At 53.6% G+C, this 26,876-nt stretch overlaps 1 long non-coding RNA gene across 1 annotated transcript in view; it reads left to right on the forward strand.

Moving 5' to 3' along the window:
• The window catches only part of LOC144737880 (uncharacterized), a 41,650-nt gene extending 22,738 nt beyond the window's left edge, over nt 1-18,912 (forward strand). The window contains exons 4-7 of the long non-coding RNA XR_013589094.1: nt 10,957-10,983; nt 12,837-12,863; nt 14,509-14,591; nt 18,458-18,912. This is a non-coding gene — a long non-coding RNA (uncharacterized LOC144737880). The remainder of the gene's footprint in view (nt 1-10,956; nt 10,984-12,836; nt 12,864-14,508; nt 14,592-18,457) is intronic.
• The last annotated feature ends 7,964 nt before the right edge of the window (nt 18,913-26,876 follow it).

Genomic DNA, 26,876 nt, shown 5'->3' on the forward strand with positions numbered 1-26,876 from the left:
AAATGACTGCCGATGCACCACCTGTGCCCCCCTACTGTGGCCTACTGTGCCAACACACAAACATACTGACATAGACACATACTGACATAGACACATACTGACATAGACACATACTGACATAGACACATACTGACATAGACACATACTGACATAGACACATACTGACATAGACACATACTGACATAGACATGTAGTGGTGGTGTTGACGTGCGCCGACTGTGACAGTGATGGATCACGGGGCGGCGCGAGGTGCGGGGTTGGGCACGCGTTGTGGGCGTGGTGTGGACGCGCGCGCCGGGAGTGACAGATGACGGGGCGGCGCGGCGTGGGTGCTGAGGCACGCTGAGATGTGGGAAAACAGGATCGTAGCCAGCGCCCAGTGATTGGTCGAATAGGATGGGTGCTCGCAGCGACGTCCGCAGGTGGGGTATAAAGGGGGACGCGCGAGAGCACTCGGGGAGAGTTACCCAGTTGAAGACCAGAAGACGGAGCTGAAGACCTAGTGCCCCGAGACCCCTAGTCCCGCCGTCCTTGTAGGGACCGGGGCCCTGTGTGGCTCGGAGGCGAGACTGTGGGACCCGGGGTCCGACGCCCACGTGGGTCGGGCTGGGGACCCACAGTCAAGACGGATACCCCGGGCAGGGAGTGTCCCGAGTAGCTCAGTGGGCGTTAGTCGCCAGGGTAGCTAAGTGGGTGTTGGTCACCCGAGTAGCTCAGGGGCGTTAGTCGCCGAGTAGCTAAGTGGGTGTTGGTCACCCGAGTAGCTCAGTGGGCGTTAGTCGCCGAGTAGCTAAGTGGGTGTTGGTCACCCGAGTAGCTCAGTGGGCGTTAGTCGCCAGGGTAGCTAAGTGGGTGTTTGTCACCCGAGATACTAAGTGGGTGTTTGTCACCCGAGATACTAAGTGGGTGTTTGTCACCCGCGATACTAAGTGGGTGTCTGTCACCCGAGATACAAAGTAGGTGTTAGTCACCTGTGAACGAGTTTGGTAAAATAAAGAGTGTGTTACCCGTGAAGTCGTCTCCCGCCGAGTTACTACATTACAACTGGCGTCAGAAGTAAACCTGTCTTCAAGAAGTATGGACACGAGGAAGACTACCCGTACCCACGAGCGAGGTCGGGACGACGACGGCGTACCGGGGACACCATCCTCGGGAGGAGAGGACGAGGAGTTGCCGCCGATGCAGCACTTCGCGGTGATGGCCGACGCTCCGCTTGCCTCCGACACCAGCCTCCAAGACGCGCACTCTTGGCAGACATCTCTGTTCCGGCGAGCGGAAAAACGGCTGCGGGGTTGGTGGAGAAAGCGACGTTGGAGGGATCCCGCCAAAAGGCGCTTCGCGCCAAAAGTCTAGAAGTTGCCGCCGTTTTTGAGGGGCCGCCATCGATTGGCGGGAAACACGGACACCACGTGGCCGGAGACCTCCGCTCAGCGCAGCCCACGTCATCAGCGCGCGCCGGAGCTCTCCATTTTGCGCCTGACAACCGAGCTGACATTTTACACAACTACAGCGGAGCGCGGGAAAATCTCTCCGACGTCGACGACGATCGGGTCCTCCAGCAAAGATTGCCCGCGCTGTCGGCGTTCAAGGCGGATGGGGGCGACTGGGGAGCCTTCCAACGAAGGTTCCTCGCTCATCAGGAGATGTCGGGGTGGTCCGACACCACTGCCCTGCGTGCGTTGCCAGCGATGCTCGACGACGACGCGCTTGCAGCCTTCACATCTGCTGCAAGGTCGTCCCGCTCTACGCTCCAGGCCGCACTACACCTGATGGCGAAGGTGTTCGGACCGCCCTCCACGTGTCGCCACCAGTTCTACGATCGGCGGAAGGTGGCTGGAGAAACGACGCTCGCCTATCGCACGGCACTGCTCGCCTTGGCGGACGCAGCTTTTCCCCGCATGGATAAGGAGGGGAAGGACGCCATGGTGACGGAGCAGCTGCTGGCGTTGGCCCACGAGTTGGGGGTCCCCATCAATGTGGCGGACGAAATGGATATCTGCTCCCTGGCGATCGCCACGAGCATTCACGCGTACGAGGTCCTCAAACGCAAGCCGGGGGTCGTCTGCAAATGGGCGGGGAACGCGGCACTGGCCGCCACGATCGCCGAACCTCAGCCAGCTGCGGATCAGGAGCAGGCCTTCGCTGCATCGCGTCCGGGGGAGTGGAGAACGGGAGGTCGTTCGCCCACACGTTCATCCCGCAAGCTGGAGCAACCGAAACCTACGACGTCCCTCGTCGTCTGCTACAACTGCGGCCTTCGGGGCCACGTCGCAGCCGGGTGCCGGGCCCCGCGTCAGCGCGCCACAGGACCACGTCGGGACGACGACCAGGCCCACAAGTCATCCCAACAAAACCCGGCAAGTCGCGGCACCTCACACGTTCGGTCCACAAACACGGCACATTCGGGTCGCCGCTTGGCGGTGGGGGGTTCGCGGCTGGGTGCCGGGGGTTCACTTCGGCGAGGGGGGTCCGTACACGGCCCGCAAGCAGTCGAGTGGTCCGAATTGGCCCACAGGATAGTGGCTGCGTCGGCCGGGTCGTCCGTGGTGACGGGGTTTATTGACGGGGTTGAGGTCCGGGTGCTGGTGGACACGGGTGCGTCGGCCACTATCATCTCGGACCTTATTTATAACATTCTTCCCGTCCAAAGTAGACCTCTTCTGCCAGTAGACGTGCCATTTTATGCGGCGAATGGGGGATCCCTGGGGATCATCGGCCAGATTCGGGCCACTATTTGCATTGGTGACATCAAATTGGCGGGCCCTATTTTTGTATCATCATCGCTGGCCGTTCCCTGTTTGCTAGGTACGGACTTTTTGTCCAAAATGCCCATCAAAATTCTTATAGATCAGGCCTGCATTGAGCTTCCGTCAGGTCGGCGGGTTGCGTTCTTGACGAGCCCTACCAAAATACGCACGGTTTGTGCGACGGTGCAGGCGCTGGCAACTCACACTGTACGGGTGCCCCCGGGATCACAAATGTTGGTACCCCTTCGGTTGAGGAAACCACTCGAGGTGGGTGCGGAGGCACAGGGGGTGCTGTTGGGGCCGTCTAACAGGGCCAGAAGGGGCCTCGATTTAGCGGTTGCTCAAACCATAGTGAGAGGGGACAGTGAGCCGTTCGTAATGGTCTTGAATACGGGCTCGCGGCCGGCCGTAATTGCGCAGGGAACGGTGCTGGCTCACGCCGCGCCGCTACCCGTTGAGGAACGGCTCGTGGCTCAAGCAGATTTCACTGTCGAGTCGCATCCTCCAAGTGATGAGGGGACTGAGTGGTTGGACTCGTTGTGTGCCGGTTCGGCTAACTTGTCCAAGGTGCAATTGGGAGCATTGAGGGGTTTGCTACTCGAGTTTGCTGACGTGTTCAGCAAACATAAGTACGATATCGGCTGCACTGACCTGTTGCGCCACCACATAGCTACAGGGGACGCGGCCCCTATTCGTCAGAATCAATTCCGGCTCAGCCCAGCCGAGAAGGAGCATGTGCAATCGGCGGTTAATGATATGTTGGCGGCCGATATCATTTCGCCCTCTTCTAGTCCGTGGGGTGCTCCTATTGTCCTAGTAAAAAAAACAGGACGGGTCCTTGCGGTTTTGTGTCGATTTCCGCCGCTTAAACAAATTCTCGATGGCGGATGCGTATCCGCTCCCCAGGATGGATGAGTCGCTGGATGCCTTGGCGGGAGCACAGTTTTTTTCCACACTCGATCTGCTTTCCGGATTTTGGCAATTGCCACTCGATAACGAGTCTAAACCTAAAACCGCTTTCCGGACACCTGGTGGCCTATTTGAATTCAACCGGTTGCCCATGGGCTTACATTCCGCTCCCGCCACGTTCCAGAGACTCATGGAATTGGTTTTGTCGGGCCTCCAATGGGATACCTGTTTGATTTATCTCGACGATATCATCGTCTTCAGTCGAACTTTTGAGGAGCACCTCCAGCGACTGAGAGCGGTGTTCCTCAGGATGCGTTCCGCTAAGCTTAAATTTAAACCGGCTAAATGCTTTCTGCTTCGGGAATCGGTCAGGTATTTGGGCCATATCGTGAGTCGTTCAGGGATCTCGACGGACCCTGCTAAGACGCACTGCGTCAGCTCATGGCCAACGCCAACCTCGGTCACGGAGGTTCGCAGTTTCATTGGTTTCGCCTCCTATTACCGTCGTTTTGTCAAGCAGTTTGCCACCATAGCCAGGCCCCTGCACGCTTTGACGGCTAAGGGTGTGCGGTTTCACTGGGGGGCGGAAGAGGAGGCTGCGTTCTGCTCCCTTCGTGACGCCTTGGTGCAGGCTCCCCCCTTGTGTTACCCCGATTTCACACAACCGTTTTTGCTTGACACAGATGCCAGCAACACGGGTATCGGGGGGGTGCTCTCACAGGTGGTCGGGGGGGTTGAACGGGTGGTCGCCTACGGTAGTAGAGTTCTTTCCCCCGCCGAACAACGCTATTGCGTAACTCGTCGTGAATTGTTAGCGATTGTGTTTTTTACACAGCAATTCAGGCCGTATCTTTACGGCCGTCATTTTACGGTCCGTACGGACCATGCGGCTCTACAATACGCTATGCGCGTGGCACAGCCATCGGGCCAATTGTCCCGATGGTTGGAGGTCCTTCAGGACTACCAATTCACGACGATTTACCGCAAGGGATTGCGACACTCAAATGCGGAAGCCTTGTCGCGGTTGCCACCGTGCACGGACTGCACATGTTTGTTGGGATCGGCGCGGTGCAAACCCCCGGTCGCCGGCACCCCGGGAGTTGCGCTCGCCGCCACTGACACGCCGGGAGTCGACGCCCCCACGGGGAGGGATTCGCTGTTGTCGTTGCCCCTCATTGAGTGGGGCCGTCTCCAAATGTCCGACGGTTCCCTACTTACGCTACGTCGAAAAGTTGGCGCTCCCGAGGTAGGGGATGCGCGGGTCGGTTCCTGGGTGTGCAGACAGGGCCTTTTGATGAAGTGGGACAACATGTCCCGGCGTCACGTGCTCGTTGTGCCTGTTGCTATGTGGGGTAGGGTCGTTCTGGCAGCTCATGAACGGCTCATGCATCTGGGTTTTCACAAAACGCTCGCCCTAATCCAGCGAGACTATTATTGGCCGGGGATGGGTAACGACGTGGCGAATATTCTTAAGGGATGCGTAGGGTGCGCCAAAAGAAAACCGCCACCATTGGCAGCTAATCCACCGCTGCAATCCATTCAAGTTTCGCGCATAAACGAATTAGTTGCGTTGGACATCTTGGGGCCCTTTCCTGCTACACCAAGGGGAAATAAGTTCCTGCTGGTTGGCGTAGAATACTTCACCCGATGGCCCATGGCATGGCCACTCGCCAACCAGTCGGCTGCAGCGGTGGCGGACGCCTTCGTCCAGGGCTATGTTTTGGACAAGGGCGCCCCCGAACGCTTGCTGACGGATCAAGGAAATAATTTTTCGAGCGTTTTGTTGCGCGAGGTGTGCGACCTGTTGGGTACAAAGAAAGTGCGTACTTCGCCCTACCACCCGCAGACTGACGGGATGGTTGAGCGTCTGAACAGGACGATTACGTCTATGTTGTGCCAACAGGTCTGCGACGATCAGGTTGATTGGGACTTACAGGTGCCGGGGGTACTCGCGGCCTATCGAATGGCCCCTCATGCGGCGACGGGGTTTTCCCCATTTTTTCTTATGTATGGGCGGGAGGCCGATCTGGCCATGGACGTCCAACTGGGGATTTCCCAGCCACGTGCAAAATCAAAATTGGCAGACCACATCAAATTTAATATCGCCAAATTGACTGAAGCGCGGGAGGCGGCGAGGTTGAATTCGCGGTCTCGGCAAATTGCGAACGAGAGATTGCATGGGCGGAGGGTGCATACGCATGATTGGAAACCAGGCGATAAGGCCTGGCTGCATTGTCCACATGCACCGTTGGCTACGTCCCCCAAGTTGTTGAGACCTTGGAGGGGACCGGTGGAAATTGTGCGGGTTGCACGACCCCAGAGTATACAGATTAAATGGGAAAAACGCCGTTGGTACGTGCACCCCTCCCGACTGAAGCCCTATGCGGCACCGTGTGACCCCGTTCTGTGCCGTAACGACCGGGCGTGTGATGTGACCGTCGACTCGGGGAGGGAGGTGTCGCAGGCTGATCCTCACGTGTCTCCACCTGACCCACCCCCAGGTGCCTCGGGCTTGACGGCTGCTGACCGTCGGGAGCCTGAACCCCGCGGCACGCACGGGTCCTCGATGCCTGGCCGATGTCTTCCTGAACCGCCGGCACCACCGGACGTTCAACCGCGTCTGGTGCCGTACGACGGACCGGCAAGGCGGACTCGGGCTAGGGCACAACAATTTTCATGAAGACGTTTTTTTCGACACCGAGCTCGCCCGGTGTTCCCCTCTGCCGGGGTAATGTCCCGTTGTAGGGATGCTCGGAAAGAATGGGACGCTGCACGAGTCGAGAGAGAAAAAAAAAAAAAAAATGTTCCATTTATTTTTCTTGCCGCATACACATTGCTATTGTCACTCGCCGGATTGTATATATTGTTCTGTTGTCGCGGTGGCATTGGTTGATGGTTGCGGATGGTAGTGTTCGCGTTGTGTTGGGTTGTTACGTTAGTTGTTGTTCTTGTTGTTGTGTTGTGTTACGGGGCACACAGGGGGGTTTGTATATTTTTATAGCAGCCGGGTCGGCTGCGAGCTATGTGGTAGGGGGTGATGTAGTGGTGGTGTTGACGTGCGCCGACTGTGACAGTGATGGATCACGGGGCGGCGCGAGGTGCGGGATTGGGCACGCGTTGTGGGCGTGGTGTGGACGCGCGCGCCGGGAGTGACAGATGACGGGGCGGCGCGGCGTGGGTGCTGAGGCACGCTGAGATGTGGGAAAACAGGATCGTAGCCAGCGCCCAGTGATTGGTCGAATAGGATGGGTGCTCGCAGCGACGTCCGCAGGTGGGGTATAAAGGGGGACGCGCGAGAGCACTCGGGGAGAGTTACCCAGTTGAAGACCAGAAGACGGAGCTGAAGACCTAGTGCCCCGAGACCCCTAGTCCCGCCGTCCTTGTAGGGACCGGGGCCCTGTGTGGCTCGGAGGCGAGACTGTGGGACCCGGGGTCCGACGCCCACGTGGGTCGGGCTGGGGACCCACAGTCAAGACGGATACCCCGGGCAGGGAGTGTCCCGAGTAGCTCAGTGGGCGTTAGTCGCCAGGGTAGCTAAGTGGGTGTTGGTCACCCGAGTAGCTCAGGGGCGTTAGTCGCCGAGTAGCTAAGTGGGTGTTGGTCACCCGAGTAGCTCAGTGGGCGTTAGTCGCCGAGTAGCTGGGTGGGTGTTGGTCACCCGAGTAGCTCAGTGGGCGTTAGTCGCCAGGGTAGCTAAGTGGGTGTTTGTCACCCGAGATACTAAGTGGGTGTTTGTCACCCGAGATACTAAGTGGGTGTTTGTCACCCGCGATACTAAGTGGGTGTCTGTCACCCGAGATACAAAGTAGGTGTTAGTCACCTGTGAACGAGTTTGGTAAAATAAAGAGTGTGTTACCCGTGAAGTCGTCTCCCGCCGAGTTACTACATTTCAGACACATACTGACATAGACACAGATCCCCCGTATAACAGACTGTAGGGGCAAGTGCTGTTAGCGAGCACCTATGAAGGCCGGAACGGTACACGAGGGGGTGGGTGGCCAGCACCACGCCCGACCGCCTTTGTCTTCCTAGTGGCGATGTTTACACACCGCACCAGGTACTCATTTGAGGCTGAGTCGACCTAGGGGAGGTCCAGGACCGGTTCAGATAATCGTCACTGGTGTTTGCCGTGAGCGGGAATCGAACCCGGGTCGCCAGGTCCGTAGTGCAGCGCGCTAACCGCTACACTACAGCTCCCCTGACATAGACACACACAGACACACACACTGACACAGACACACACATACACACACAGACACACACACACATAGACAATGACACAGACACACACACACTGAAACAGGCACATACATAGACACATACACAGGAACACACAGACAGACACACAAAGAGAGACACAGACGGGTACATCCCACGCCAACGAGCTGCAGCACGCCTCGCATACAGTGAGCCTCGAGGACGCTTCTGGGCACAAACAGCGTCTGTCCACTGTCTCCATCTGCAAGGGATCAACAGACGCCTCGCCGAGCTGCGTAGCTCTTTGTCAGACAAACACTCTGAACGCGGCAAACACTCTGAACGCGTGTTTCTACAGACTCATAGAGACCCAGAGACTCATAGAGACCCAGAGACTCATAGAGACCCATACAGACTCGCAAATACCGAGTGATTCATAGAGACCCACAGAGACGCATACATATAGAGACCAATACAGACTCGCTGAGACCCCAGAGCCTCATAGATACCCATACAGATTCACAGATACCCAGTGATTCATAGAGACCCACAGAGACCCATACTCATAGATACCGATATAGACTCACAGAGATCTATAGAGACCCATAGAGACCCACAGAGTGCCACAGAGACCCATACTCGGAGACCGATACAAACTCATAAAGACCCGTACTCAGAGATCCATAGAGACTCACAAATACCCAGAGACTCATAGAGTGTGTGGGTGAGTGAATGGGTGACTGTATGGGTGAGTGTTTGGGTGTGTGTGCCCACTTCCTAGGTGCTCACTAACAGCACTTGCCCCAACAGTCTGTTAAGTATACAGTGAAGGAAAAAAGTATTTGATCCCCTGCTGATTTTGTACGTTTACCCACTGACAAAGAAATGATCAGTCTATAATTTTAATGGTAGGTTTATTTGAACAGTGAGAGACAGAATAACAACAAAAAAATCCATAAAAACGCATGTCAAAAATGTTATAAATTGATTTGCATTTTAATGAGGGAAATAAGTATTTGACCCCCTCTCAATCAGAAAGATTTATGGCTCCCAGGTGTCTTTTATACAGGTAACGAGCTGATATTAGGAGCACACTCTTAAAGGGAGTGCTCCGAATCTCAGCTTGTTGCCTGTATAAAAGACACCTGTTCACAGAAGAAATCAATCAATCAGATTCCAAACTCTTCACCATGGCCAAGACCAAAGAGCTCTCCAAGGATGTCAGGGACAAGATTGTAGACCTACACAAGGCTGGAATGGGCTACAAGACCATCGCCAAGCAGCTTGGTGAGAAGGTGACAACACTTGGTGTGATTATTCGCAAATAGAAGAAATACAAAAGAACTGTCAATCTCCCTCAGCCTGGGGCTCCATGCAAGATCTCACCTCGTGGAGTTGCAATGATAATGAGAACGGTGAGGAATCAGCCCAGAACTACACCGGAGGATCTTGTCAATGATTTCAAGGCAGCTGGGACCATAGTCACCAAGAAAACAGTTGGTAACACACTACGCCGTGAAGGACTGAAATCCTGCAGCGCCCACAAGGTCCCCCTGCTCAAGAAAGCACATATACATGCCCGTCTGAAGTTTGCCAATGAACATCTGAATGATTCAGAGGACAACTGAGTGAAAGTGTTGTGGTCAAATGAGACCAAAATGGAGCTCTTTGGCATCAACTCAACTCGCCGTGTTTGGAGGAGGAGGAATGCTGCCTATGACCCCAAGAACACCATCCCCACCGTCAAACAATGGAGGTGGAAATATTATGCTTTGGGGGTGTTTTTCTGCTAAGGGGACAGGACAACTTCACCGCATCAAAGGGACGATGGACGGGGCCATGTACCGTCAAATATTGGGTGAGAACCTCCTTCCCTCAGCCAGGGCATTGAAAATGGGTCGTGGATGGGTATTCCAGCATGACAATGACCCAAAACACACGGCCAAGGCAACAAAGGAGTGGCTCAAGAAGAAGCACATTAAGGTCCTGGATTGGCCTAGCCAGTCTCCAGACCTTAATCCCATAGAAAATCTGTGGAGGGAGCTGAAGGTTCGAGTTGCCAAACGTCAGCCTCGAAACCTTAATGACTTGGAGAAGATCTGCAAAGAGGAGTGGGACAAAATCCCTCCTGAGATGTGTGCAAACCTGGTGGCCAACTACAAGAAACGTCTGACCTCGGTGATTGCCAACAAGGGTTTTGCCACCAAGTACTAAGTCATGTTTTGCAGAGGGGTCAAATACTTATTTCCCTCATTAAAATGCAAATAAATTTATAACATTTTTGACATGCGTTTTTCTGGATTTTGTTGTTGTTATTCTGTCTCTCACTGTTCAAATAAACCTACCATTAATATTATAGACTGATCATTTCTTTGTCAGTGGGAAAACGTACAAAATCAGCAGGGGATCAAATAGGGGGTCTTTGTCTTTGCCCACCTGAGGAGGAGTTGGAGGCACTGCTGCTGAACCTGGAGCGTGCCACTAAGAGGTGGGGCCTTACCGTCAGCCCCACCAAAACTAAGCACCTGCCTGGGTATTTTGTGTCATCAAATTCTCCACCCCCTCAACTCCCCATTGGTGATGAGTGGAGAGTTTTCCATACCTGGGCAGTGTGCTTATGGCCAGCTCCAGTTTGACAGTAGAGGTCTCACTCCGAATAAGTCGAGTGGCATTATCTTTTGATTGGCTGCGTAACGCTGTGTGGAAGCTACCTGGTCTGTCACTCCGCACGAAGCTTCGGGTCTTCTCGGCCACGGTCATGCCTTCCCTTCTCTATGCTTGTGAAACGTGAACCTCCCTAATGGAACATCTGCACTAGTTATACCTCCCTAATGGAACATCTGCACTAGTTATAAACATTCAGGCTGGCCTGCCTATGATCTATCCTGGGTTTAACCAGGCTGGATTGTGTGCGGAGCTCACAGATCCTTGAATGATATTGACACATTCCCATCGGTGAGCTACTCTGACAGGCAAGGCTGTGTTGGCTGAAGACATAAGGACGCACAAATTAATTTCAAAGAAACCGAACTGAATTGTCCTATGGGTATGCCGCGTGATTTACCGTCCACGTGATGTGTCTCCAATGTGTTTCTGTTTACAGAGAAAGATTCCTCCCACAAAGGAAGCGGTGAGTGATGCCCAATTTCAACAGCACGATGCAAACATAAACATACACTCACATCGTAGCCTCTCCTTCCCACCTTTGTCTCCATGTAATAAACAAAACTGTTTATTTTGTATGTACGTATGTATGTGTGTTGAACTTATTTGGCAACGGTGCTAGTTGGAGATGCGAGGTAAAGAACAACAAACTATGAGTCTCTGTGTGAGTCTATGGGTCACTTTGTGAGTCTATGTGTCTCTCTGTGTGAGTCTATGGGTATCTGTGTGGTGGTGAGTCTGTGTCTCTCTGTGTAAGTCTATGGTTCTTTGTGTGAGTTTGTGGGTCTCTGTGTGAGTCTGTGTCTCTCACTGTGAGTCTGGTTATTTGTGTGAGTCTATGGGTCTCTGTGCGAGTCTATGGCTCCCTGTGTGATGTGTCTCTGGGTCTCGATGTGAGTCTATGTATATGTGTTGAACATATTTTGCACCGTACCTAGCCAACCGTCATAATTGGAGGTGTCCTCGAGATAATTTCAAGGCCAAACCGCACACCCTGAGACCTCATGGGTCACCCAACCACCAAGCTAGCAGGCTGGCTGCCTTAACGCTGGCGAGACGCTAACTACCTCGCCTGGTATACAGGAGGCGTGGGTTCGATCCCGACCCTGATACTGCTGTATATTTGAGTTGGGCCCTCCGGTTTTTATGCGTTTTTATTTGTTGTTGTCGTATCCTCAAATCTTGTAACTCTATTTTTACCCACTTCCCAATGTGGTATCGACTGCGAACTTGGTATACTTATGTCTTACTAATGACAATACTATATTCTATCCCTAAACATTTTAAACAATATTTTTTTTATATCTTATGTTTCGGCTTGGGTCTAATTGTCCACGCTCAACTAACGTTGGCTGTAAATCCCCACGGTCCCTTGCGTTATGGCAAGCTTTGCGGCCACTTCCTGGAATCGTGGAGTTCTGCCATTACGAGTAGGGTACATTTCATTAAAGCGTGTTTAAAAAAAAAGTATTTTTTAATGTTACTTAGAATCGATGTCGCCACGTGTTTGGGGTATTTGACCTCGCGGTGATAATGAGCCACTTGGTAGAGCTATCCATTGTTATGGCCAGGTCGCTTCTGAAAAATAAATTAATAACTCAGTGGGCTTTGCTTGGTACGATGGGGATGGTTCAGTGTTGTATTTGGATGATTCGTCTTCCTTTCTTGTACGTTGCACTCCTATCGTGATTGTGTACCGTGTGCTTGTTGTAACGTTCTTGCCCCTGTGCTCCTACTAGACATCTGTGACAAAAGAGCTTCATAGCTCCTCGGATTCCTCCTCCTGCAGTCTAAATAAACATTCTGACTCTGACATCATTTGCGATGGTCCAGGGTCGCTTCTGAAAACGAGCTACACATTTGCTCAGTGGGGCCTTACACCTGGTGAAATAAAACCAGTTTGCACTTTTTGGTTTTAGGCAGAGACCAGATTTGGCCTCAGATGACTGCGCCACTGTTCTCTGTAATGGCCTCCAGATGTGTCCATTTGTCACGCAAACAGGGCTTAAGCAGGGAAGTTCACAGTGTGTTTGTGACTCGCACACAGATAGTTTAGCACCGAGGCTTTCACAACCAATATTATTCACAATAAAGGTTTTTGGGTTTGTCACGTGAACAACGCGTCAATTAGTTACTACTTCAACCCACTGGTGTGTTGGAGAATAAATCCACAACAGTTACAATTTGAGTACAGTGACATTTTACTGGTAATTGCATGCAGCATCATCTGAATGAGACTTCGCGATGGCTACATCATGTGATTCATCGTCCGCGTGATGTGTCTCTGTGTGCATGATGTGTGTCTGTCTGTGTTTACAGAGAGAGATTCTGGCAACAAAGGAAGTGGTGAGTGAAAGCTCATTTCACTGCCGCGCTACTTCTGCATACAGAGACAAAGATCCCCTGTGTAGCCTTAAAAGGCTGTTGGGGCAAGTGTTGTTAGTAGTAGCGAGTAGCAGCAGCAGCAGCAGCGCCTATGAAGGCCGACACTGTGGAAAACGAGGGTGTGGGTGGACAGCACCACTTCCGGTGAAGTCACCGAAAGACAAAAATAATAGGTTTCTATCTATTCTATGGGTATCTATGCGTTTAGCCACGGTGGTGAGATGTTAACTACCTTGCCTAGAATACAAGAGGTCGTCGGTAGTTCGATCCCGACCCTGACGCTTACAGTATATTTGGAGTTCGCGTCTCTCTCTCCCCATGGTCACATGAATTTTTGTCCGGGTCCTCCGGTTTGTCCCCTAATAATTTAGAATCAACATCACCACGAGTTTAAAGTAGTTGGCTACTGCTATACATTTCTATGCAATGACAATGATAATTTAGCCACTACGTTTAGCTATCATTTGTGAAAGCCAGTTGGCCTTACACACGGTGACAAAAAAACAATGTCGAGTTGTAATAAGTTTTCATTTAGGAAACACAAATACCGACTGGAATCAGGGCCAGGAGGACGAAGAAGCATCCTTTAAAACCCAATTTCGCAATGGCGGAGTTTTTAGTTGAGCAACCGTTAGATTTATCATCAAGCATCAAGTTTGCTTGCCCGGAATTCATTTTGGGGGAAAAACCCCTCAGTGGGTTTTGGGGGTATTTCAAAAGTCACTGGTGGTGGGTTCGGCGGTTTGACTTATCATGGATTCGAGCGTTGTTATCGCACAGAGGCACCTGCTGCCACTTCCTGTGCTCATTTCCTGTAACATTTGTAGATGACACATTTAGTTTTTTTACCAAAGCGTAAGGCCCCACTGAGCTGCGAATAACTTTTATTCAGAAGCCGCCACCCTGGCCATCGCAAATGATTAGCTCAACGAAGTGGCGTGTCGTGTAATATTGTACGCGCCGTACACAGCCAACCATGCTAGTCGGTGTGGTTTGTCTCCTGGTCTTCCGGTTTTATCCGTCCACGTTTAGAAATATGTGGAAATGTATAGCAGCCAAATGACTAAACGTGTGACGTTGATTCTAAACGTGGAGGGGAACACCCGGAGGAACCATAGAAAAATCCACATGCCAACGGGGAGAGAGGCATGCAAACTCCAAATATACAGCAGGCGTCAGGGTCAGGATCGAACCCACGACCTCTTGTATTCCAGGCGAGAGAGTTAACATCTAGCCACCGTGGCACCCCTGACTGGGATGGTGATGGTGGTGGTGGTAGTGGCGATCATGGTGATTGTGGTGGTGGAGGTAGTGGTGGTTATAGTGGCGGTAGTGTAGTGGTTAGCACGCTGGACTACGAACTCATTGACCCGAGTTTGTTTTCTGCTCATGACCAACACCAGTGACGATTATCTGAACCATTTCTGGGCCTCCTAGGTCGACTCAGCCTCAAATGAGTACCTGGTTTAGCGGTGGCGAGTTAAAAAAAAATAATTTGAATAAATCACCGCCACCACCATCATCACTACCTTCATAGGTGCTGCGCAATAACAGCCCTTGCCTCTACAGTCTGTTAAAGGCTACATGGGGGATCTTTGTCTTTCAGGGTCACATGACGTCAACTGTCTGCTGCTGTTGCTATTGCTGCCGATTCCATTGGCTAGAGGAACAGCCTACGGCTAGATACAAGTAAGGACCCCCTGTGTGTCTCTATGTGTCTCTTTATGTGTCCATGTGTGTGTCCTGTGTGTGCGCAGGATGGTAATGCTGTGGTGAATGTGAGCAACACCATGCAGGGGAGGCCAATTCCAAAATCGGCTATTCCCCTCATGGCGCTTGTAGCCACCACAGCGGCCAAATGGGGGCTCCAGATGAGTGTGAGGGGCTTATAACCCCTCCACCTTCAATTAATTACCACAAAACCACGCGATTAATATCTAGCTAAGCTTGTGCCGGAGGCCCCGGGGAGACAGACGTCTATGACGTCTCCTGGCCAAACAGCATTTGACAAAAGCCAGGAGACTGAATCATTACCCTTGGGATTCCTCCAGAAACGCAAAAAGACGCTGCGGCTGCCCACGTGGAATGTTCGAATGTTCACTGTTGAGGGAGAGGCTGCCACTCCTCTGTCGGGAATTGGACCAGTGCTGCCTGGATATCTGTGGTATTCTGGAGGTCCGGTGTACTGGCCCTGGCTCCTGCAACCATGAGGGGTGGACAATCCTCTACTCCGGGAAGGAGACTGCTAAACAACAGGAAGTGGCTCTTCTTCTGAACAAAATAATGATGGGGGCGTAGGAGCATGGCCTGTGAGATGTGGGAAGCTGTAAGCCCCAGGCTACTGTGGGCTCATCTTTCCATCAGCCAGAGGTGAGGAATGGTTGTGGTGGGTACTTTTGCCCCCACCGAAGACGAACATCAGTAGAGGTATGCAGGCAAGGCCAATGCCTTCTATGACCTCCTGTCACAGGTGCTAGCTAAAGTGGCCCTTCGGGATAGAGTCATCCTGTTGGTTGACTTTAATGCCTGAGTTGGTCATGATGCTGGCATCTGGGCTAGAGTGATTTGAACAACAACAGTAGAAGGCTGCTAGACTTTTGTGCAGTCCATTGGGGATGTAATTACCAACACGCTGTTCCAGCATCAGTGCATCCATACAACATCATGGATGCATTCTGGGTCTAAGCAAGAACATCTGCTAGACTATATAGTGACAAAACAGCGGATGCGGGCGAATGTCCTTAACACCAGCGCCTACCGTGGAGCTGATCTGCCCACTGACCATCGGCTTGTCATCTGTAAGATGCGCTTGCCATTCTTCCACTTTGGTGGTAGGTGTACATCTAGGACCCCATTCAAACCCACAGTGGCCTGGTCTCAGCTAGCTGATGAAATTTGCAAACAAGAATTTCATCATCTCTTGCAGTTGGGGTTGGCATCGTCCCCTCCTCCTGATGCCGAGGGGAAATGGGTAAAGTTTAGGACTGTGACTCATAAAGCTGCAATGGCTGCTTTGGGTACACGGTCTAAGCCTTCCAGCCATTTTGGCTGATGGAGGTGGTGTTCCGGCTGGCTGAGCAAAGCGACAGGCCTAACTAACACTGTCTACAGCATCCCGTGTCAGAGAAAGAGGTTTTCTGCAGCATTCGTTCGTAGGTTTGGAGAGCCATGAGACGCTGCAAGGATGGGCGGTCGCGGGTTGCTGAGGAGATGGAGTCTGTCTCAGCAGTCCGCGATCACAAATCACTGTTTAACTCCATTAAAAAAGTAACTTTCAGTACCACACCTATCACCATCATTAGGGGAAAGAAATGTGTGCAGATTTTCTGAGCATTTCTGAGGTCTTGGGGGCGGGGAAATCCCTCAGCCTGGATAACATCGCGAGGCAAAATGGGGGTGGAGAGGCTTGCTAAACCCCAAGGTAGTTTCAGGAAAGGGTGGCCTTGCACAGATGCCAAATTTTCTGTCCGTCTACTACAGCAGAGGTGTAGGAAATTCCAACAGGACCTACATCTCTGCTTTATTGACCTGGTCAAGGCCTATGAAACCATCAGTAGGCCTGGGCTCTGGGTTGTTCTTCGTGCTTCCGGGGCCATGACTGTGCTCACAATCATTAAGGACATTCATGATGGTGGGCAGGCCCGGGTAAAACGACGTGGCTGGGAGTCGGAGCCATTGCCTGTTCACATTGGGGTGCGACAGGGATGTCCTCTGGCTCCCACATTATGTAACATATGTTTTGACCACATAATTCGTGAAGCTTTCGATGGCTGTACAGGAGGAATTTCCATACTGTATAGATACAATGGGAGGATCATCAACATTATGTATGCTGATGATTTGACGATTGCTGCTCACTCAGAGGAGCAGTTGGAGGTGCTGCTGATGAACCTTGAGTGTGCCATGAAAAGGTGGGGCCTTACCATCAGCCCCACTAAAACTAAACACCTGCCTGGGTATGTTGTGCCATCAAACACTCCACACCCTCAGTTCCTCATTGGTGATGGGGAAATTATGGAGAGATTGGAGAGTTTTCCATACCTGGGAAGTGTGCTCATGACCAGCTTCGGTTTGAAAGCAGAGGTCTCACCTCAAATCAGTCGAGCGGCATTATCTTTTCATTGACTGCATACCACTGTGTGGAAGCTACCTGGTCTGTCGCTCTGGAACGAAGCTTCGGGTCTTCTCTTGCCCTCCCTTTTCTACGCTTGCGAAACGTGGACCCCCCCTATTGAAACATCTTTGCTGGTTAGAAACATTTAGGCTAGCCGAACTACGATCCATCCTGGGTTGAACCAAGCTGGATTGTGTGAGGAGCTCACAAATCCTTTAAAGATCGGTGAGCTCCGGCAGGCAAGGCTGTGTTGGCTGGGTCATGTTGCACGTATGCCTAAATATATTTTGTTCAGCCGGATAGAGGGGGCTAAATGGGCGTGGCACGGGCTAGAGAAGAAATGGGTTTGATGTGGCACAAGAGGATGTGGAGTTGAGTGGACTTGCCGATGACTGGTACCAGCCGTGTCATGATCGGCCTCTGTGGAGGAGGCTCGTGAAGGACGCTACTGGGCAGTTGGAGGCAGTTGCTCTCCAACAACAATGGAGGGCCGGGGAGCGATGCTCACAACAACGAACAGTGCGCCGGGTGGCTAAAACACAGCAAGTATGCACAGTCGGGAGCACAGGTGGTGCATCGGCCAGTCATCTCAGTAAAGCAACTCATGGCATCTGGGTCTGTCCCGTGACCTCCTGTCAGCAGGTATTCGACACTTCACATGGCCTTAACGTGCACATAGCCTGGCACAAGCACCGTGGTGACGTCACCGCTACTTAATGACGAATGGCGGTTGTTCTTCTTGTTGTGTGTCAATGTCATTATCCCTACTCCAGCCCCTGTCACCACCCCAGCCCCTGTCACTACCCCAGCCCCAGTCACTACCACTACATTTTAACCAATACCATCCAAAGTACAAGTTTATGATGATGTATAATTGTGATAAAGTGCCGGTGCTGCTTTGTGAATCTACACGAGACGAGATCACATATGATGGCTTAGCAGCAGCCAAATTCTGTCATGCGTGGAGATACATAGAGACTCATAGAGATGCATATAGACACACAGAGAGTAAGAGATATGTAGAGATCTATAGAAATACACCGAGACATATAGAGATACACAGAGACATACAGATGCATAGCGACCTATATAGCTACATAAAGATACATAGAGATACACAGAGACCCATAAAGATCCATAGAGACCCACAGAGACACAGAAACCCATAGAGACCCACAGAAACACAGAGACCAATAGAGATGCATAGAGACGCATAGAGACCCATTAAGGCCCGTAGAGACCCACAGAGACACACAGAAACGCAGAAAACCATATACGCACAGAAACACAAAGACCTATAGAGATCCACAGACCCACAGAGAACTGTAGAGACCCACAGAGGTGAACGCGGAAAGACAGCTCGGTGGCCTGCCACCTGGCAAAATAAAAAACAAATAGAATGACATCAACAAAAACTCTTTCAAATCATTCTCATTCACAGGCTGCCGGGGTAACAAGGAAGGCTTCGGTGATCTCCGTTACCCTGCTATTGATACGAGAGCACGAGTATATGTATGGTGTATGTATCGTGTGTGTGGTGTATGTATCGTGTGTGTAAAGTGTAATCATGTTGTACGTATGTGTTATACATAGAATGTAGTGTATAGTAGTGTGTATGTTGTGTGTATTTTAAACTTTGACACCGAATGTAGCCAACCACGCTGATTGGAGGTGCGGGGAAGGAAAACAAACTATAACAACACCAACAAGCAGCAGCAGTTCTAAAGCAATGGATATAGATGATGACGGTTTAAAAATCGCCAAAAGGCGTACAGTTAAAAGACAACGCACTATCAGAGTAATGATCGCTCAGGGTAAGCATCTACATCACGAGGCCTCCTTTGCCAGGACCAAAATATAATTATAGGTTTTTCCCCTTTTTTTCTGGCAACAAAACTGAAACCTTTTTACAAGGAATAAAAGAAAGCCGTCTCTGGTGTGGACCAATCAGTTCAAGGACAATGCATCATATTATCAGAGTGTGTTTTTTGGTTAATGCAGACATGATTCCTCGTAAAAAAAGTTTTCAGTTTTGTTGTCAGGAAAAAAGGGGAACAACCCTATTATTATTATTATCAAACTATTTTGTTTATTGTACCACTTGTACGGCCCCGCCGAGCTGCTGTGTAGTCGCTCTTGTTCATGTAGTGTAGTAACTCGGCGGGAGACGACTTCACGGGTAACACACTCTTTATTTTATCAAACTCGTTCACAGGTGACTAACACCTACTTCGTATCTCGGGTGACAAACACCCACTTAGTATCTCGGGTGACAACCACCCACTTAGCTACTTGGCGACTAACGCCCACTGAGCTACTCGGATGACCAACATCCACTTAGTATCTCGGGTGACAAACACCCACTTAGCTACTCGGCGACTAACGCCACTGAGCTACTCGGATGACCAACATCCACTTAGCTACTCGGCGACTAACGCCACTGAGCTACTCGGATGACCAACATCCACTTAGCTACTCGGCGACTAACGCCACTGAGCTACTCGGGACACTCCCTGCCCGGGGTATCCGTCTCGACTGTGGGTCCCCAGCCCGACCCACGGGGGCGTCGGACCCCGGGTCCCACAGCCTCGCCTCCGAGCCACACAGGGCCCCGGTCCCCACAAGGACGGCGGGACTAGGGGTCTCGGGCACTAGGTCTTCAGCTCCGTCTTCGGGTCTTCAACTGGGTAACTCTCCCCGAGTGCTCTCGCGCGTCCCCCTTTATACCCCACCTGCGGACGTCGCTGCGAGCACCCACTTATTCGACCAATCGCCGGGCGCTGGCTACGATCCTCTTTTCCCACATCTCATCGTGCCTCACCACCCACGCCGCGCCGCCCCGTCATCTGTCACTCCCGGCGCGCGCGTCCACACCACGCCCACAACGCGTGCCCAACCCCGCACCCCGCGCCGCCCCGTGATCCATCACTGTCACAGTCGGCGCACGTCAATACCACCACTACATCACCCCCTACCACATAGCTCGCAGCCGACCCGGCTGCTATAAAAATATACAAACCGCCCTGTGTGCCCCGTAACACAACACAACAACAAGAACAACAACTAACTTAACAACACAACACGACGCGAACACTACCATCCGCAACCCTCAACCAATGCCACCGCGACAACAGAACAATATATACAAACCGGCGAGTGACAATAGCAATGGACATGCAAAAAGGAAAATAAATGGAAATTTTTTTTTTTTTCTTTCGACTCGTGCAGTGTCCCCTTCTTCTTCCGAGCGTCCCTACAACGGGACAGTACCCCGGCAGAGGGGAACACCGGGCGAGCTCGGTGTAGAGAAAAAACGTCTTCATGAAAATTGTTGAGACCTAGCCCGAGTCCGCCTTGCCGGTCCGTCGTACGGCACCAGACGCGGTTGAACGTCCGGTGGTGCCGGCGGTTCAGGAAGACATCGGCCAGGCAACGAGGACTCGTGCGTGCCCCGGGGTTCAGGCTCTCGACGGTCAGCAGCCGTCAAGCCCGAGGCACCTGGGGGTGGGTCAGGTGGAGACACGTGAGGATCAGCCTGCGACACCTCCCTCCCCGAGTCGACGGTCACATCACACGCCCGGTCGTCACGGCACAGAACGGGGTCACACGGTGCCGCATAGGGCTTCAGTCGGGAGGGGTGCACGTACCAACGGCGTTTCCCCCATTTAATCTGTATACTCTGGGGTCGTGCAACCCGCACAATTTCCACCGGTCCCCTCCAAGGTCTCAACAACTTGGGGGACGTAGCCAACGGTGCATGTGGACAATGCAGCCAGGCCTTATCGCCTGGTTTCCAATCATGCGTATGCACCCTCCGCTCATGCAATTTCTCGTTCGCAATTTGCCGCGACCGCGAATTCAACCTTGCCGCCTCCCGCGCTTCAGTCAATTTGGCGATATTAAATTTGATGTGGTCTGCCAATTTAGATTTTGCACGTGGCTGGGAAATCCCCAGTTGGACGTCCATGGCCGGATCGGCCTCCCGCCCATACATAAGAAAAAATGGGGAAAACCCCGTCGCCGCATGAGGGGCCATTCGATAGGCCGCGAGTACCCCCGGCACCTGTAAGTCCCAATCAACCTGATCGTCGCAGACCTGTTGGCACAACATAGACGTAATCGTCCTGTTCAGACGCTCAACCATCCCGTCAGTCTGCGGGTGGTAGGGGGAAGTACGCACTTTCTTTGTACCCAACAGGTCGCACACCTCGCGCAACAAAACGCTCGAAAAATTCTTTCCTTGATCCGTCAGCAAGCGTTCGGGGGCGCCCTTGTCCAACACATAACCCTGGACAAAGGCGTCCGCCACCGCCGCAGCCGACTGGTTGGCGAGCGGCCATGCCATAGGCCATCGGGTGAAGTATTCCACGCCAACCAGCAGGAACCTATTTCCCCTTGGTGTAGCCGGAAAGGGCCCCAAGATGTCCAACGCTACCAATTCGTTTATACGCGAAACCTGAATGGATTGCAGCGGTGGATTAGCTGCCAATGGTGGCGGTTTCCTTTTGGCGCACCCTACGCATCCCTTAAGAATATTCGCCACGTCGTTACCCATCCCCGGCCAATAATAGTCTCGCTGGATTAGGGCGAGCGTTTTGTGAAAACCCAGATGCATGAGCCGTTCATGAGCTGCCAGAACAACCCTACCCCGCATAGCAACAGGCACAACGAGCACGTGACGCCGGGACATGTTGTCCCACTTCATCAAAAGGCCCTGTCTGCACACCCAGGAACCGACCCGCGCCTCCCCTTCTTCGGGAGCGCCAACTTTCCGACGTAGCGTAAGTAGGGAGCTGTCGGACATCTGGAGGCGGCCCCACTCAATGAGGGGCAACGACAACAGCGAATCCCTCCCCGTGGGGGCGTCCTCTCCCGGGGTGTCAGTGGCGGCGAGCGCAACTCCCGGGGTGCCGGCGACCGGGGGTTTGCACCGCGCCGATCCCAACAAACATGTGCAGTCCGTGCACGGCGGCAACCGCGACAAGGCGTCCGCATTTGAGTGTCGCAACCCCTTGCGGTAAATCGTCGTGAATTGGTAGTCTTGAAGGACCTCCAACCATCGGGACAATTGGCCCGATGGCTGTGCCACGCGCATAGCGTATTGTAGAGCCGCATGGTCCGTCCGGACCGTAAAATGACGGCCGTAAAGATACGGCCTGAATTGCTGTGTAAAAAACACAATGGCTAACAATTCACGACGAGTTACGCAATAGCGTTGTTCGGCGGGGGAAAGAACCCTACTACCGTAGGCGACCACCCGTTCAACCCCCCCGACCACCTGTGAGAGCACCCCCCCGATACCCGTATTGCTGGCGTCCGTGTCAAGCAAAAACGGTTGTGTGAAATCGGGGTAACACAAGGGGGGAGCCTGCACCAAGGCGTCACGGAGGGAGCAGAACGCAGCCTCCTCTTCCGCCCCCCAGTGAAACCTCACACCCTTAGCCGTCAAAGCGTGCAGGGGCCTGGCTATGGTGGCAAATTGCTTGACAAAACGACGGTAATAGGAGGCGAAACCAATGAAACTACGAACCTCCGTGACCGAGGTTGGCGTTGGCCATGAGCTGACGCAATGCGTCTTAGCAGGGTCCGTCGAGATCCCTGAACGACTCACGATATGGCCCAAATACCTGACCGATTCCCGAAGCAGAAAACATTTAGCCGGTTTAAATTTAAGCTTAGCGGAACGCATCCTGAGGAACACCGCTCTCAGTCGCTGGAGGTGCTCCTCGAAAGTCCGACTAAAGACGATGATATCGTCGAGATAAATCAAACAGGTATCCCATTGGAGGCCAGACAAAACCAATTCCATGAGTCTCTGGAACGTGGCGGGAGCGGAATGTAAGCCCATGGGCAAATGGTTGAATTCAAATAGGCCCCCAGGTGTCCGGAAAGCAGTTTTAGGTTTTGACTCGTTATCGAGTGGCAATTGCCAAAATCCAGAAAGCAGATCGAGTGTGGAAAAAAACTGCGCTCCCGCCAAGGCATCCAGCGACTCATCCATCCTGGGGAGCGGATACGCATCCGCCATCGAGATTTTGTTTAAGCGGCGGAAATCGACACAAAACCGCAAGGACCCGTCCTGTTTCTTTACTAGGACAATAGGAGCACCCCACGGACTAGAAGAGGGCGAAATGATATCGGCCGCCAACATATCATTAACCGCCGATTGCACATGTTCCTTCTCGGCTGGGCTGAGCCGGAAGGGATTCTGACGAATAGAGGCCGCGTCCCCTGTAGCTATGTGGTGGCGCAACAGGTCAGTGCAGCCGATATCGTACTTATGTTTGCTGAACACGTCAGCAAACTCGATTAGCAAACCCCTCAATGCTCCCAATTGCACCCCGGACAAGTTAGCAGAACCGGCACACAGCGAGTCCAACCACTCAGTCCCCTCATCACTTTGAGGATGCGACTTAACAGTGAAATCTGCTTGAGCCACGAGCCGTTCCTCAACGGGTAGCGGCGCGGCGTGAGCCAGCACCGTTCCCTGCGCAATTACGGCCGGCCGCGACCCCGTATTCAGGACCATTACGAACGGCTCACTGTCCCCTCTCACCATGGTTTGAGCAACCGCTAAGTCGAAGCCCTTACTGGCTCTGTTTGACGGCCCCAACAGCACCCCCTGTGCCTCCGCACCCACCTCGAGTGGCTTCCTGAACCAAAGGGGTACTAACATTTGCGATCCCGGGGGCACCCGTACAGTGTGAGTCGCCAGCGCCTGCACCGTCGCACAAACCGTGCGCACTTTGGTAGGGCTCGACAAGAACGCAACCCTCCGACCTGACGGAAGCTCTATGCAGGCCTGATCTATAAGAATTTTGATGGGCATTTTGGACAAAAAGTCCGTACCTAGCAAACAGGGAACGGCCAGCGATGATGATACAAAAATAGGGCCCGCCAATTTAATGTCACCAATGCAAATAGTCGCCCGAATCTGGCCGATGATCCCCAGGGATCCCCCATTCGCCGCATAAAATGGCACGTCTACTGGCAGAAGGGGTCTACTTTGGACGGGAAGAATGTTATAAATGAGGTCCGAGATGATGGTGGCCGACGCACCCGTGTCAACAAGCACCCGGACCTCAACCCCGTCAATGAACCCCGTTACCACGGACGACCCGGCCGACGCAGCCACGATCCTGTGGGCCAATTCGGACCACTCGACTGCTTGCGGGCCGCGTACGGACCCCCCTCGCCGAATTGAACCCCCTGCACCCAGCCGCGAACCCCCCCCCGCGAAGCGGCGACCCGAATGTGCCGTGTTTGTGGACCGAACGTGTGAGGTGCCGCGACTTGCCGGGTTTTGTTGGGATGACTTGTGGCCCTGGTCGTCGTCCCGACGTGGTCCTGTGGCGCGCTGACGCGGGGCCCGGCACCCGGCTGCGACGTGACCCCGAAGGCCGCAGTTGTAGCAGACGACGGACGTCGTAGGTTTCGGTTGCTCCAGCTTGCGGGACGAACGTGTGGGCGAACGACCTCCCGTTCTCCACTCCCCCGGACGCGATGCAGCGAAGGCCTGCTCCTGCACCGCAGCTGGCTGAGGTTCGGCGATCGTGGCGGCCAGTGCCGCGTTCCCCGCCCATTTGCAGACGACCCCCGGCTTGCGTTTGAGGACCTCGTACGCGTGAATGCTCGTGGCGATCGCCAGGGAGCAGATATCCATCTCGTCCGCCACGTTGATGGGGACCCCCAACTCGTGGGCCAACACCAGCAGCTGCTCCGTCACCATGGCGTCCTTCCCCTCCTTATCCATGCGGGGAAAAGCTGCGTCCGCCAAGGCGAGTAGTGCTGTGCGGTAGGCGAGCGTCGTTTCTCCAGCCACCTTCCGCCGATCGTAGAACTGGTGGCGACACGTGGAGGGCGGCCCGAACACCTTCGCCATCAGGTGTAGTGCGGCCTGGAGCGTAGAGCGGGACGACCTTGCAGCAGATGTGAAGGCTGCAAGCGCGTCGTCGTCAAGCATCGCTGGCAACGCACGCAGGGCAGTGGTGTCGGACCACCCCGACATCTCCTGATGAGCGAGGAACCTTCGTTGGAAGGCTCCCCAGTCGCCCCCATCCGCCTTGAACGCCGACAGCGCGGGCAATCTTTGCTGGAGGACCCGATCGTCGTCGACGTCGGAGAGATTTTCCCGCGCTCCGCTGTAGTTGTGTAAAATGTCGGCTCGGTTGTCAGGCGCAAAATGGAGGGCTCCGGCGCGCGCTGATGACGTGGGCTGCGCTGCGCGGAGGTGTCCGGCCACGTGGCGTCCGTCTTTCCCGCCAATCGGTGGCGGCCCCCCAAAAACGGCGGCAACTTCCAGACTTTTGGCGCGAAGCGCCTTTTGGCGGGAATCCTCCACCGTCGCTTCCTCCACGACCCCCGCAGCCGTTTTTCCGCTCGCCGGAACGGAGATGTCGGCCAAGACAGCGGCGGCGGCGAGTAGCAACTCCGCCAACCGGCCGTGCGCGTCCTGGAGGCTGGTGTCGGAGGCAAGCGGAGCGTCGGCCATCACCGCGAAGTGCTGCATCGGCGGCAACTCCTCGTCCTCTACTCCCGAGGTCGGTGTCCCCGGTACGCCGTCGTCGTCCCGACCTCGCTCGTGGGTACGGATAGTCTTCCTCGTGTCCATACTCCTTGAAGACAGGTTTACTTCTGACGCCAGTTGTAGTGTAGTAACTCGGCGGGAGACGACTTCACGGGTAACACACTCTTTATTTTATCAAACTCGTTCACAGGTGACTAACACCTACTTCGTATCTCGGGTGACAAACACCCACTTAGTATCTCGGGTGACAACCACCCACTTAGCTACTTGGCGACTAACGCCCACTGAGCTACTCGGATGACCAACATCCACTTAGTATCTCGGGTGACAAACACCCACTTAGCTACTCGGCGACTAACGCCACTGAGCTACTCGGATGACCAACATCCACTTAGCTACTCGGCGACTAACGCCACTGAGCTACTCGGATGACCAACATCCACTTAGCTACTCGGCGACTAACGCCACTGAGCTACTCGGGACACTCCCTGCCCGGGGTATCCGTCTCGACTGTGGGTCCCCAGCCCGACCCACGGGGGCGTCGGACCCCGGGTCCCACAGCCTCGCCTCCGAGCCACACAGGGCCCCGGTCCCCACAAGGACGGCGGGACTAGGGGTCTCGGGCACTAGGTCTTCAGCTCCGTCTTCGGGTCTTCAACTGGGTAACTCTCCCCGAGTGCTCTCGCGTGTCCCCCTTTATACCCCACCTGCGGACGTCGCTGCGAGCACCCACTTATTCGACCAATCGCCGGGCGCTGGCTACGATCCTCTTTTCCCACATCTCATCGTGCCTCACCACCCACGCCGCGCCGCCCCGTCATCTGTCACTCCCGGCGCGCGCGTCCACACCACGCCCACAACGCGTGCCCAACCCCGCACCCCGCGCCGCCCCGTGATCCATCACTGTCACAGTCGGCGCACGTCAATACCACCACTACATTCACAAGCGACCCCCTGACAGAGAGATGCAGACTACAATTATACAGCAGCTTCCATCGTCAGGGTCAGGATCGAACCCACGACCTCCTGTATACCAGGCGAGCTAGCTAACATCTCCTAGCCACCATCGTGATGATGAAAGAGAGACAGAGAGACGCAGACTCCAAATATACAGCGGCAGCAGCCATCGTCAGGGTCAGGATCGATCCCACGACCTCCTGTATACCAGGCGAGCTAGTTAACATCTCCTCGCCACCGTCGTGATGATGAAAGAGAGACCGAGTTAACATCTCGCCACTGCGGTGCCTTTTAATTATGGGGGGGGAGGGGCTTAGTTCGACGCATAATCCTACAGGAGGATCTCATAATGCACTGCTTTGAAGCAAAAGCTACC

The sequence above is a fragment of the Lampetra planeri genome, chromosome 74 (genome assembly GCF_965212315.1).
Source record: "Lampetra planeri chromosome 74, kcLamPlan1.2.h2, whole genome shotgun sequence".
In the NCBI taxonomy this organism is placed as follows: domain Eukaryota; kingdom Metazoa; phylum Chordata; class Hyperoartia; order Petromyzontiformes; family Petromyzontidae; genus Lampetra; species Lampetra planeri.